At 40.2% G+C, this 14,350-nt stretch overlaps 1 protein-coding gene across 10 annotated transcripts in view; it reads left to right on the top strand.

The window, feature by feature from the left end:
• BMPR1B (bone morphogenetic protein receptor type 1B) overlaps positions 1-14,350 on the top strand; it is a 238,690-nt gene that overhangs the window by 83,531 nt on the left and 140,809 nt on the right. The window lies entirely within an intron of this gene.

Raw genomic sequence — 14,350 nt, 5'->3', positions numbered from 1 at the left:
GGACAAGGACAGCTGCCTTTCAGGTATGTAATCATTGGGTCATCTTAGAGCTAAATTGGGGTGTTGTTTTAAGGAGTGCAACCGTAAAACAGAACTTTTGCTTGAGATCTTCAGCGCCAGTTTAACGTGTATTCGGAATTTATCATCAGTGCACACTGTGATTTTTTTTTCCCCTCTGGTTTTCCTTCAGTTGATTCTCCGCCAGCGCTACATTTCCCTGCTGCCAGTACTGTTATTATGTGATGCTTTATGCAGACTTTTGACCAAGTTCATGCAGAAAACCTTGACTATGTTTATAAAGAAACAGACTGACTGGGTTTTGCGTGAACCTTTAAGACTGTGTCTTAAAGTAGTCTGTGTAAAAAAAAAAAAAAAAAAAAAAAAAAAAAAAAGCAGGTTATTACTGAATTCAGGAACTGAAAAGAATTACTCCATCTGCTAAAAAGGGTAGTGGATGTGTAAAGTAATTACAAGCTCCTCATGTGTAGTGAACTGTCATATACCGAGGTAAAAGTGGACCATGAAGAAATGGCTATATATTCCTTGCTCAGTAAAAGTTATGCAATTATGACATGAAGGATTGAAGTGATGTAGTCACAGGCCACCCAAGTTGTTCAAAATCAAAACCATTTTTTAGGATACCTGCACAGGCAATGTTTTCTTCCAGCACTGGGATATACCAAGTGATACCACAGCTTGTCTGCGCTTATCAGGTTTTCATAAATGATTTTCTCATTCTTCATGAATTTATTCCTTATAGACTGTCTTCATTACTAGCTGCATCAGAGTTAGTAGTAGCTTATGTCTGTATCATACCAGCTGGAAGGGATTTGGCATTTTACTTTGTGCAGGGCAAAGGTCCCACATTTAAGTGCAGCTTCATTGACACTGCAGCATTTCTCTGTGTTTTGACAGTAGGTATTTATTTCAGTGGTTAGTGATGAGGATGTTACTTTTGTCCTAGAAGATTAAATTTTGGTGGAATTTTGAGAGCATTTCCAGCACAAACAGCAGCACAACGAGATTTGTTTTATTGAGACACTTGCCTGGCAAGCTGTCCTGTGTGTGACCCAACAGGCATTGTACAACCTTTGACAAGCCCTGGGTGGTTTTGATCGAAGGGGAAGCAGTGAAGCACCCCAGCAATTCTGCTCTGACCTTCCTGCTTAATCTGATTGAACAATTTGTTCCTACAGCTAAAGTCCACGAGCCATGCAATATTTTATTTCTGATCTTTTTCTGTCCAATACCAGCCCTTCTGCCAGTTTACACTGCCACCTGTCTTCCTGTCTGGTTTTGAGGTATTCCCCTGCTGTGATTTTTTTTTTTTTTCCTTATCAATACTGCTCCTTTCCAGTCTGTGACTATGTAAAGGAATTGAGTAAACTCTCATTTCAGTGCTTGCTCGTTTGCAAAGGTAATCCACTTTGCCTGAGACTTGCTTGCTTTTGCTGAGCATATGATTCAATTTGACTTCGGTATCTTCCCTGAGATCAATTGCTCATTTTAGCTGCTGCTTTTTCCCTAAGTGTCTTGGGGATTTTCGCTGTTGCTGATTTTTTTTTTTTTCTTCTTCTTCCTCTGGCTTCCTATCACTCATGTGCTACCAAAGCAAACTTGACATTCAAGTGGGGTAATGTTATCAGTTACATGTTGTACTGTACTGGGCACATTCTACTTCATTCTCCTCCGATCAGCACCAGCAAGTCAAGCAGTTGGTAAGTATTTCAGACATTGCTGTACATGAAAGAGAAGAGTGGTGCGCCTTTTTCTCATTTATTAGTATAAGTAAAACTTTTCACTGTTGAGGCAACATTAATGTTAGCCTTCTTTTGCAGAGATTAAAAATATGGCTGTTGCCTAAAGTTCTTAGCTTTTAACTTCAAGACCATTGGGGTTTTTCTTCTTCTGTTTGTTTGTTTGTTTGTCTCCTTTTTATTATTTGTACCATCAAAGCATGTAAGACTGAAGAGTTTGTTGAAAAAGTTGTCTGATCCTTCTGCATGTCAGAGACCATCATACTTCTTCCACTTAACCTGTATTAAGACAATAAATTATATGTGATTATTGAAAATTTGTACTTTGCCATTATATATATATGTACTGAAAAGCTTTTTGATACTTTAGCTCCTGATATCATGAATTGAGGAATTCAACATTCCTGGCCTTGGTAATTCAGAACACTGTGTAATCATCCTTTCTGGAACATCTCTCCGTAGCTGAGGGGGTTTTTTATGCCTTTATCAGTTGAAATAAGACTGGATTTTCTTCCAATGGAGGCACTTGGGAAACTGAAATAAAGTCTGCTGGTAGAACTTCTCTAAATTAAATAAATCGAGCTTTTATTTACTTAATGTAAGCTCTTGTTGTGTTCTCTCTGACTTTAAGTTGTCGTTTAAAGGTGGAAGACAAATTTCTAAGCTGATTTTGGTGTCAGTAAGGATATGCAGCAGCTTGCTTGATACTCATGTTGCTGGTAGAGCCTGGATCTATACTGGTGATGAATGGCAAATCAGCCAGTCTTTTGAACAGGTGCCTATTAGTTCTTTTTAGCATCAACTTTTTTGATCAGAATTTTGGATAGTAAAAAGTGAAATGGCACAGAAATATTGATGTTCTCAATTTGTAAACCTTAATTTAATCTGATAGATTTGCTACGCTCATCAGAGGATGAAACCAACTTTGTTTCCCTAGATCTATTTTATATAAATCCATGATGTTTGGCATTAATGTAATAACTGTTCATTGTTTCTGTATCAGTTGAATCCCCTGAAAATATTTCCTTTCCCTGCTTGAATCAGAGTTATGCCATGTGCTGTCAGCACCTGGTTATCCCCAGTGATACGTGACCAGGTGGTACTTCATTATCCTGTGGTAGCAATGTATTCTCTTGATTTTCTGGCACAGTGTACAATTAAAGACTGTCACTGTGTGATGAGAATGGCCACTTCTGTCTTTATGTAACCTGTGGGTTAGAAACTTAATGCCTTAATGCTGTTGTTAGATCATACCCATCTTGCAGTGTTGATAACCTCTGTGCCCAGTACCCTTGAAAAAGACTGTAGCATTACTAAACACGATCTTTTTCCTTATCTTTAGCTTCACTATTTTTAGATTTACCATAACTTGTCTAAGTCCCACAGAGAAATTGAGAGAATCAAGAGTGTTTGGTGTCCTTGCCCTGATGTCTAACACTTGTCCCTGTGTTTCCTGCACGGGAATGAAATCAGGCCCCTACATCCTGGCCTGTGTGTCCTCCTGGTCATCTGCATCTTGATCAGCTGGGGGAAGGAAGAAGCTGTAACATGAAACACCCTTCCTCCCTTCCACAGCCGATTAAACTTCTGTCCAATTTGCACACTCCTTTTCCCCCAAATACTCTAATTTTCCACACCTGTAGCAATCCTACAGAAGTCAGTGTAGTCAGTGAAGCTGATTCTCTCATTTTATTCTGTTCACTTCTAAAATCCTCTTTCATTTGACCTTCTGAACAGTCCTAGCAGCTGACCCAAGCCTTCTGCCAGTAACCAATATTGCCACAGGACCTGTAAGGCTTCAGCTGTGTCTCTCTTTTGCCAGGTGCCAGAAGATCAAATTCCTGATTTGCAAGCAGTCGGTAACACAGAGTAATTTAGAAGGGGTAGCCGTGGCTGTCAGGGAGTATCTTGGGAAACAGAAATTTTTACCAGGCTGTGTGGGAACAAAGTTCACGCGGGTACAGGTTTTGCGATTACAGAAAATGGCAATAGTCTATTTCAAGAAAAATTAAGGGTTTGCATATTTGAACACTTCCCAGTGTGTTTTCCTTTTGACAGCATGACAGTTTGTTAGTCCCCTTTTCTTCAGTGCTAAATTTCTAGGCATAGAAATTTTGCTTTCTGATGTAGCTTAAGGAGATCTTTGAAGTGAGGTACATTAGCATATAAACTTTGGAATCCTTTGGTTGTTCTTGGATTGAGATAATAAATGTTTGTTCAGGTGCCCTCTCTTAGGAAGTGAGCGTTTTCTCCCTTGTCTCAATACATTAACTATTGTGCTGTATTTTCATTAAAGCATCTGTCGTATTTTTCAAACCTGGGCTTATTTCTAATTTCTGTTCCTCCAAATTATACATTTTGAATGTTCTTTTGATCTTGCCTGCTTTAAGTCTGAGTGAAAGTGTTCCTTGCATGTATATGAATGTCTCCCTCCCTTGGGGAATTCCTCCCTGCCTGGCAGAGAACGTGGAACTGGATCAATCACCTGTCACTTAAGTGTTAAAGATTCCACGGGCTTTATCTCTTACCAGTTCTGATAAAATGCTTTCTCCAGTTGCATGTTAAGCATGCATGTTTGGTAGCTGGTGTCTAATGAGTCATGTTTTTGTAGGGCTGGTCACATGGGTAGTGAATCTGAAGCACTCTAAATACTGTGAATTTACTCTGTGATGATGAACTGTGCACTTGTTTGGTGTATATGAAATAAATTTGATATGTAGACTTTTTTGTTAGTAATTACACACAAGCCACCTGTGTAGTGATTTGTGCATTAAGTAAGGTGCAAGAGCTGTTCTTCAGGACAAATGGATATTTTATGTTGGTAGGGGAAAAAAAAAGTTTTGGAAAATGAGAACGAACTTAAAGTAGCTGGAATATATGTTAACCAGGAATTTTGTAAGCAGAAAGGGTGTGAATGGAATGATATGCCAGCAGAAAATTTAAATGTACATTTTCTTAGAGAATTTGCTAGGGAGAGATGATATTTCCTACATATTGTATGTGTGGTTTTATGTAAGATTTACTTTTGGGCTTTAATAAGGTTAAATAATGCTAGGAAATCAGTGTAAAAATGGTCCACAATAGGAAGTATGTAGTATGTGTGCACAGGCCGGAGGGACTCATAATTTGCGCTTTTTTTTGGTGTTTCTGCATTTAAGTACTCATTTGCAATGTTGCATTAATGTAGGGGTTTGGAGTGAATTATAAAAGGAGTAGATAACAGCTTGCTTTGGCTATAAAGCTGTACTGTCATTTTTTTGGCAGTAGGTAAAAAGGCTGATTAGGAGAATGTATTTCCTGTATTTTCCAAATATAAACCAAATAGTCATGAAAAAATCATTCACTGATTTCTGAAGACTTTTTTTTTTTTTTTTTTTTTTCCCCAGTGTGAAAATGTAGTTTGGGTGGAATACGTGTTAGTCCTTATGCACAAAACAAGCATCAAGAAAAGGTGACTGTATTAGTTTTTTTCCTCTGTACCCTCCTTCACTCTCTCCCTGGATTCTGATTTTTTTCTGGCTTTGGACAGATGAGATCCCCCCTAATGACCACATTAGTGTTTTTAATCCTTCAGAGCAGGAGTGAAAGCACAATTACTGTACATGAATATCAAAAAATACTTCAGTTCAAGCAGTGTTTTTAACGGTCCAGATTTCGCATAATTTTTAGAAATGGAGATACAATGTACAGCTGTGGGTCGTCCATCTTCTGATGGTAGATGCTTGCGATTTTTAAGGTCACCCCTTTGAATACTTAAATTGATGTTCCTATTTAGATGTGAAAGATCAGGGGTTTTCCACATCCAATGTGTAAGGACTGATTTCTGGTGGTGTTCTTCTCTTGACCCACTTAGAGCCACTGCTGTGTTCTCCTCCAGTGGTTGTAGTGACTTTGAGTAGTTTGGAGAAGCTGGGTAGAACTTCAGTAAACAGGAAAAAATATATTCTGGTGATAGTCACATTCTGCCAGCGATGCTGTGCTGATGAGTGTTATAAGAGAGCTTTGGATGACATGGTCAGTAAAGCATCATAAGCAGGGGCCTGCTTATCCATGGAAAGTGTTTTCTAATGAGGCTCCTTGAAGCAGAAGTTCCATGGTAGCCTCTTTTGCAGGCTGGTATCCCGATTATCCTGTGTAGCTGACTAGCACATCCCTGTACAGCAGAGCAGCTGCATCCCACACCACTGGGGCCCAGGAGCAAAGTGAGAGACAGAGCTGCTGGATTCACCCCCATTCGTACCTCTGAAGTGCTCTCCAGAATGGAGATCCTGCCATCCCCTCTCTTCGGGAATGGCAAATACTTGGCACTGCGGGCGACGCTGGCAGAAATCTCTGCAAAGATTTTACTTAAAGAGAAGGGTCATTACATTGGTTCGTGATGGAAGGAAGAAGAGGTAGAAACACCCTCAGTGTGATGCTCCTCCTTGAGACAGCCTCGGACTGGCTTCCACCCAGAGGGAGTTGAAATTGATAGTGCTTTATCTAAGAATAACTCATCACAGGGACAGTAAATGGTACTGTCCCAGCAGCAGGCATGTCTCCCTGTAAGATTCGTGTTGCACAGGCAGCTTGCTCGGCGCGCCTGCCTTCCTGCTGGGCTTTTAGCTGGATAACCATCTCACCTTGCCTCTGATGGTTTAATGCAGCAGAGCAGCAGGGAAAAAAGTGTTCTGTCATAATCATATCAATGTTTGCTCTTGGGGATGATGCAAACCTCTTTACAGAAAACAACATCCCAAAAGTTTGTGAGGTCTGGGGCCACAGGAGCCTGTGCAGTCAGGCCCTGGTGTCTTATGGGAGCTGAAATCTTTACACTGGTGTACACAGCTCCTTGAAACCTTTTCCAAGACAAGCCTGCTGTTTCTATTAAAGGATTTTATGGGGCTCCCTGTGCATCATATCTTGCACAGCTTACGATATTGGCTCTTAAAAGTGGCTTTGAATACAATGCCAAGGCCCCCCAGTAGCAGCTTTACAGGCTGCTGGCGAGCTGGGAAGCTGCAGTTGGCTGTCCCCGTGCTAGCCAAGCTCCCTCGCTGGCTTTTCCAGCTAAAATGATGAAGCATCTGTTCTGTCTAGTTTAATTAGATATGACTTCCTTCCTGAATACAGCAGGGAGCTCTGCAAAGTGCTACAAGCTCTTGTTCCAGAAATGCCTCCTTCGGAGGAAAAATGAGTTCTAATCTAACGCCAATGCCTAATCTTCCTCTGCACCTACACGGTGCCTGTGTAAAGGGCTTCCATGTGGTGCCTAAAAATGAAAACAAAAGCTTAATCATCAAGGTAGTTTCTGTTTCCTTTCAGGAATCCTGGCATAAAATTATTTGTTTCTTGTTTTCAGTTTTGCAAAGTTGCTAAAAACCCATGGCTCTAAATATTTCTGTGGGGAAATTTGACACTCATTATCTATACATCAGCGTGAATATGAGCACTGCAGAAGGGATCTCCTAAACTCAGTGCTTCTGGATTGTTAGATCTGGAATAACGCGTTCAGAACCTTTTTGATGTTGTATCAAAGACCCAGGTAGATGCTGCAGCCTGTAGCAGGTGATGGCAGCTCAGAGGCAGGGTGCTCGAAGGCAGCAGCCTTAATTCCACTGTGCCTGCCTGTAGAGACAATTTATATCCCAAGTTTTGTCCCAGGCACTTGCAGGATGCTGTTGAAGTGCAAGCTGACCTCTGGTAGCCTCAGAACAAATCCAGCTCATTTTAATGTGCACATAAGGGCAAGGGTGTCCTTCTCAAATGTTGCCACTTAGAAGAAACCTTTTACGAGGCACATAATGCAGCTTGGCCTGGTTTTGGGTGTAAGTTATTTCAGTGCAAGGGAAAAACAAGTGAGTAAAACCTCAGCATGTTATTGTATAATAATTTTAAAAGTGGTAGAAAGATGTATAACAACAGGCACTTAAAGCACAACATAGCTTGGGGTTTTTTAGCAGTGATGGGGTCTGAATAGTATGTATTCTTGTTCAGGATGCTAAACATTAAAATAGGGAAATAAAAATGAGGGCTATATAAGAACAATTTTTTTTTTCCCCCCTGAAGAAACACAGAATTAAAATTCATCTCCTTAGTAAACCACTCTTAAGGATTAGAGCGCTGAAGAAACAAACACTAGATAAGCTTTTAACATAACAACATCATCTGGCTTTTTTTAAAGGAAAAAGACACCTTACAGATTGTATGCAAGAAAGAAATATATGAGAGAAACTTTCTGAAGGAGGAGTTTGGTGCTCTGATTAACTTAGGTCGGAAGATGAAAAGTCTCAGGGAGATGGGAGAGGCTGAGTAGAACCAATTCTAGGTATAAACAGGCTTCATCCCTAAAGAATACTTGAAAATTATTAGTAGAGTTTTGAAGACTCTGCCAATGTAAATTCTTTTCAGTGTAATTAGTAAAGAAGGAAGGAAGTGTTCAGTTTTTTGATGCTCACAGTCTGCCAGTGTTGTATTTCTATTTCATAAGATTTTTCACCTTCACATTGCTGAGGTTAATATTTGGAGGGAGGAAAACACAGAAAATAAAAGTCAGCATTGAATGGGAAGCGATGAACTTAAGAATAGGGCTGCAATTCATGTGGATCCTTTCAAATGGAAAAAAAGTGGGAAAAGCCAGGCAGGACTCGGTGGTTGGATTTAGACCTGACACGGTGTTTTAAGTACTTTGCTCATCCCAAACTGGTCCATAATGGTTTCTGCTTTTGGTTCCTGCTTTATCTCCAGACCAGAAGAGCATATCATAGTGCACTTCAAGATGTGACTTCCCAAACCCAAAACACTTCAGCTGAGTCATAAAGCAGGGTGTCAGTTTTTCAAGATTGTTATATTTAGGCGAGATCCCAGAGAGGGAGGTGTAAAAGGCTGCTCCATGGTTGGATTGCAAAACCATTGGCTCCAGGTTCTTGTGAAGTCTATGTATGAATATGGCTGGAGCCTGAAATCTTGCAGCTTTGTCATGTCTTCATGTTTTCCGGCTTCTTTTTTACCCAAAGACTACAGGGAACACCAGCCAACACGTGGCTTGTGTTATTTTTAAATTAGTATTGTTAGGATTTTGCATGTTGACTAATGTGTTATTGCTGTGGCGTATCACAGAAACAAAATCCGGCCTTATTTTGACAGGGAAGTGTGTGTTACAATTTCCTTGTGATATACTGCACTGCCTTGTTAGTTTGGTATTTTCCATTAATGTGGAAGAGCAGAGTGGGATAAGGGAGCAGAAGAGATGTTCGTCTGCCATGAATTTTCCCCCTCCTTGAAAGGCCCTCATGTCCTCTACCAGTTAGTCGCCTTCCCTGTGCTGCGTGACGTGCTGCCCACGCAGAGTTTAGCTGGCGGTTCACACGCAATTTGTTCCCCTGTGAAATCCTTGCAAGCACAGCAGCTCCACCAGTCTTCCCAGGCTGCCCGGGGTCTCTTGATTGCCAGGCTTGAGGAACTGGACTGTGTTCTTCTGGATTAAGCCGGAATATGAAGATCCAGGCATTTTCAAGTAAGTGTGATCCTGCCTGTTTTCAGATTCAGAATTCTATTTGAAAGAGTTTATCTAGATTGCTTCATATTGTTATGGCGTTTTTTTGTCATGATTTCTGATGTGTCGGCAGTCAAATTTTATGTTCACTGCCACGCTTGCTGAGGTTTAATGATGCAGGTAATTTATGGGCTTTACTAGAGATGGAGATTTATGGAAGCAAAAATTTATGCAATTAGATACATTAGTGTATTGCTATTTAACTTTTAGAGTAATTAACTTCAGAAGTTATTTGAACAGTTGGTAAAAGTTTTACGATGGTATGGCTGTATTACGATTTTACAGTCAGTTTCACTTTTCACTGCATTGTTTTATTTGCTTGGCTGTTCACTTATTGGTCTGATTTTATTCAGTAGGAGCAGCAATGATTATAGACATTCATTTCCTATGAGGAGCTTATGTTACTCCTAATTAACTAACTCCTAACTCCTCAAAAATAATCTTGTAAAAATTCCTCTTTGAATAGGAAGTTTGAACAGCTGATCTTGATGGGGCATAGGGAGCAAACGTATTACTTAGAGGACAGGGTGCCAACCTTTTACTTCTGCGTCACAGCAGTGTCTCATGCAGAATAACCCTCAAGATGTGACCGAGGCTGCTCATGTTGTAGCATTAGACCAGAAGCACATACCATTGCCGCTCTGAGGCTGAGGTTTTAGATGGTATTTGGAGTTGTATTTCAGGGGACAGGTGGAAGTAATGATGACAATTAGAATGCCTTTGATGCCGCATTTAGCGAGTGCTCTTTTACTAAAGTGGGCAGATCAAACAACAGGAAGCAGTTCCCTCACTTGTAATACGACGCTTGGCTTTGCAGCCAGTGCTCTGTCCGAAAATTTGCCTCTCTTTAGCAGGGAGCAACTCAACTGTTGCTTTCCCTGCTGCCCTGTTTTCCCTGGTTTCCCTATTGGGTTTGCTCCTCTGAGCAAGCTTAATGCCGGAAGTACACATGGAACCAAGTTAGTTCTTTGTCACCTGGGGAACATTGACACAGATGAAGAGCCTGAAAGCCTCCTGCCCCTTCTAGGAAGCTTACACAGTGGCTGTGCTCAGAGCAAGCAAAGTGACTCCCCAAATTAGGGAATTCTGGCTATGAGTGAGGGGCTATTGCATTTTTGCCCCCATGAGTGTTTTTCCCCAAAACCCTGATAGTTCCACTATCAATGTAACCAGATGCCAGCGAGCGGCCCAGAGCTGCAGAATTTTGCCAAGCACATCTGTCAGACACAGCAGAAGTGTAACTTATGTTCATGCTGGCATTCATTGTCTCAGCTGACATTTAATAAAGACCATTCTAATCATTCTCCATTTAATTTGGTGTCTATTAAACACATCAGCTTCACAAAAACTGTTTGCTTGTAGCCAGCCTTGTCCAAGACACTGCAAAGTAAGGACATCCTGCTGGTCCAACTGCTTGACTGTTGTCTAGTTCTGCATGCTTTAAAACAGGGATCCACGTGGGAGATGTCCCTTGCTTCTGCCAACTTGTCATTTTCTGTCTTTTGCCACATTCTGTGCTGTAAATCTAGCTTACAAAAAGAGAGATGAGAGAGAATACTGATTCTGTAAACTGAACGGAAAGATTGGTTCCTTATTCAATACTTTATTTCTTTTGTGTTTCTTGCGACTAAGAAGACAATGGTAGAGGACATGGGAAATGTACCTGGGTTGTGTACATGCGGATGAGCTGGTGTTTGCAGTGACTTGGAGTTGTGAACATAAGATGGAATGTGCTAGTCAAGCGTGAGTCCAGCAGTTCTGTCTTTTTTTCATGCTTTTTGTATTGCAACTATGTTTAGCACATTATGTTTCGGTTGAGGTGCAGCTTTGGAGTTCTGTAATGTGACTTGTTATGTATTCAGAACAACAAGGGTCAGGTTTTTCTTTTTTTTTCTTTTTTTATTTTTTTCTTTCTCTTTCTTTTTTTTCTTTTCTGACATAGAAAGGCATCTGCCAATTAGTCTGAAACTTTCAGGGATCCCCTGCTGTTATTTCTCAGCCATGAACACCCTGTTAAAGTTTATTCAAAGTCAGTGCTCCATGTTGAGTTGCTGGAATACTGAATTGTTCTTTCCACTGGGACTTGCTTGATTAGAGTGAAGAGAGCACAGTGCCCTGCCAGCGTACCCAGTATACCAGTGACTTGTGGTTACAAGCATGAGGGAATAGCGCAGGGGCTACCAGCAAGTAGAAGCTTGGCACATCGCACTGTTCATGCATTTTCTGGTGGCTGCTTTTTTAAATCCTTCTGTCATCCGGGAGGATGTACGCAGGCATTTCACAAATAGTAACATGTAAATCCACCAAAGTGATTATTAGGCAGTGCATATTCATGTGACTGCTATAAAGCTTTGAATGCAGGGAGGTTGGACTAAATGACCTTTAAAAGGTCCCTTTGTACTCCAAATGGTCTGTGATTGTACAGTGTTAGGTGCACATATTTATAATATTTGAATAGTAGAAAATATATTCTGTGCTTTTTAATAGCTTTTAGCTGTTAAAATTCTCTGGTATTTTATATAGTATATTTTATATATTACAGGTATAATTTTTTCTATTTTCCATAGACATGTGGGTAAACATACTGCATGGGTGTTCCCCTGGAAAGAGCAAATATAAAGAAATTCCTTTAATTTATGTAGATAAATCAGTGTTTTCACATTAGTAGGTGGAAGGGAAAAGGCTAAAAATATTTTTTGCTCGTAAATTATATTGCAGTTAGCACAGCCACTTTTGCATGTGATCCCTTAATTTATGTGTGTGGCAGACTCAAAGGTGAGATGACCCAGATCTGATTGCAGTCTTGTATCAGTGTAAAGCAGATGGACAGCGGCAGCTCCCCAGGCAGCACAGTGCTCTTGTCGGTGGAAGTCAGCCTGAGATCAGAATCTGAAACATTTACATATTCTAGATAAGAAGGTGAAACTTAATATTTCGTGTTGCTAGTTTTGAAGGAGCTGTCTCAGCTGGGTTTCTGTTTGTTCTGCTTTCTACTGTCTCTTTTTCTTGTGCTGTGAAGTACAAGGAAAAACTAAGCCATGACATTATTGTACAATAAAAGGCTATCTGGTACCTAAGAATAGGAAACTTACTCTGCACGGTCCATCTATTACTAGTGGGACACACAGCTGGATCTCTGCAATAAATTACTGCACGGTACCTCAGGTACTCTCTGAGCAAGAAAAAATTCTGAACCGAGCTCACAACAGTTTTTTATTGTGGAGAGTTCTCCTCTCTGTTTGCAATAGGCAGCAAGTAAACTAATGTGATGAAATGTCCTCTTTGTCCTTTTCAGGATCCTGGTTTATAGCAATAAACTTGTGCCACATAGGCATTTTTTTCAGATGTTGCTGAATAAAAATAGCTTCAAATTGCCAAGAAGTGGCTGCTGGGTTATGAGCATCAATTTCTTAAATCTTTTTATCTAAATTAAAGCAAAATCAAGAGTCTTTGTTAAAACAGACAAAGGCACACAAATAAGCGTGTTAGGCTGTGGGGTTTTTTTTGTGGGGGTTTTTTTTGTTTTTTTTTAAAAAAAAAAAAAAAAAAAAAAAAAAAAAAAAAAAACAGTCTTTGCTTGGCTTTGGTGTGTATTCTCAACCTGAAGTCCAGAAGTACTAGATTTTCTTTCCAAACAGAAAGGTGCCTTCCGATTGTGGACAAGGAGTTAGACAAATCAGTTAGTCAGAATAAATAATAAAATCTTGTTTGGAGGCATAAGGCAAGGCTTCAGTCCAACAGTACTTGAAAGTTATGCAGACTTTAAAAGGAAGATAAGCCAATACAAAGGTACTACAACACATTGAGTTAGATGCCAGATTATAGTTCTTTTATGGTTGCAAGCAAATAACTGAAACTCTGGGCTTCTATTTCCCGTACACAAACACAATGAGATAGTGTTTCTTACTTTCAGGAGAGAAGTGAACATTGTTTCTCAAAAATGTCTTGTGTGTCATTTATTCCTATTGTATGGGGGTTGTGGGTGGGGGTTTAAGCTAGGCCGTTTATAAGCATTTTTTTGGAACTGTTTTCATGGCATGATAGAAAGAAACAAAGGTCTTTGCTTGAGTCTGAAATTGGAATTCTTGCATTGCACATTTGAGCAGCTTTAATCTGTCATTTACTTTAATGGAAAATTTGCATGGAAAATTTTAGTTATTTTATGGAGACACTTAAGAATTTTTAGGTTGATTAATCATATAGGTTATTTCTACGTTTAACTGCTGGCACTCCATTACTGTGGATCTTAATGTCATGCTACGTGGATTTTTCAAATTTCCATATAAACTATGTATTTTATATTGCAAATGGCTAGGATTTGGTTTTGTAGTGATGGACTCTATGACATCTTCCAAATGTGGGAATATATGTTTGTAAAGTATTACTGAACAAACTATTGTAATCTCCCTGTCTTCTTTCTGAATACATCCTCCACTTTTACCAGAGGTAACAAACACATTATGCCAAAATAATTCAAGCTAGTTGAGACCCACCTCCCTTTTCCAGCTTTGCATTTGATTTTGGTCATATTGAATTCGAAGCAGAAACTCTCTCAGTGAAGGAATGCAGTGCAAGAGCCTGAGTCCAGATGTTATGGTTTCCTCCCGTACCAACCTAAGCCTCTGAGGCAGATATCCCCTCTCCGAAAACGTGGCTTGGACAAAGTGCAAACGCCTCATTTCCTGAAATCTCATTGTTTAGGCCAACAAACAGGCAGGTCAACCTGCAGGTTGCAGAACTGAAACTGAACACCACCTCAGTTTCCCTGGATCAATGAAGTGTAATTTGAGGCTTGTGGTTGCCTGTCCGGCTTGGAAAACCGGCACAGAGAACAAAGGCTCAACAACTGTGGCCTTCAGATATTTGAGCAGTGAAATAATGTTGCTGCTGTTCTCTTCTGCTGGCCTTTGGCTCAGGGCTGTGCTGTTTAGGTAGGCTAGGCGTAAATTTTTTGTGATGGTTTTGCCAGCAATTTCTCCTGGAAGAGAGGCAGCTTATGCTGGCCCTAGGTAGGTTGGTTGAAGAAGAAAAACAAAACAACAAAACAAAACCCCAAACC

This window comes from Hirundo rustica, chromosome 5, assembly GCF_015227805.2.
Source record: "Hirundo rustica isolate bHirRus1 chromosome 5, bHirRus1.pri.v3, whole genome shotgun sequence".
Lineage (NCBI taxonomy): Eukaryota > Metazoa > Chordata > Aves > Passeriformes > Hirundinidae > Hirundo > Hirundo rustica.
Note: the sequence above shows the minus strand (reverse complement) of the source record. Positions and strands in the feature narration are given on the sequence as shown.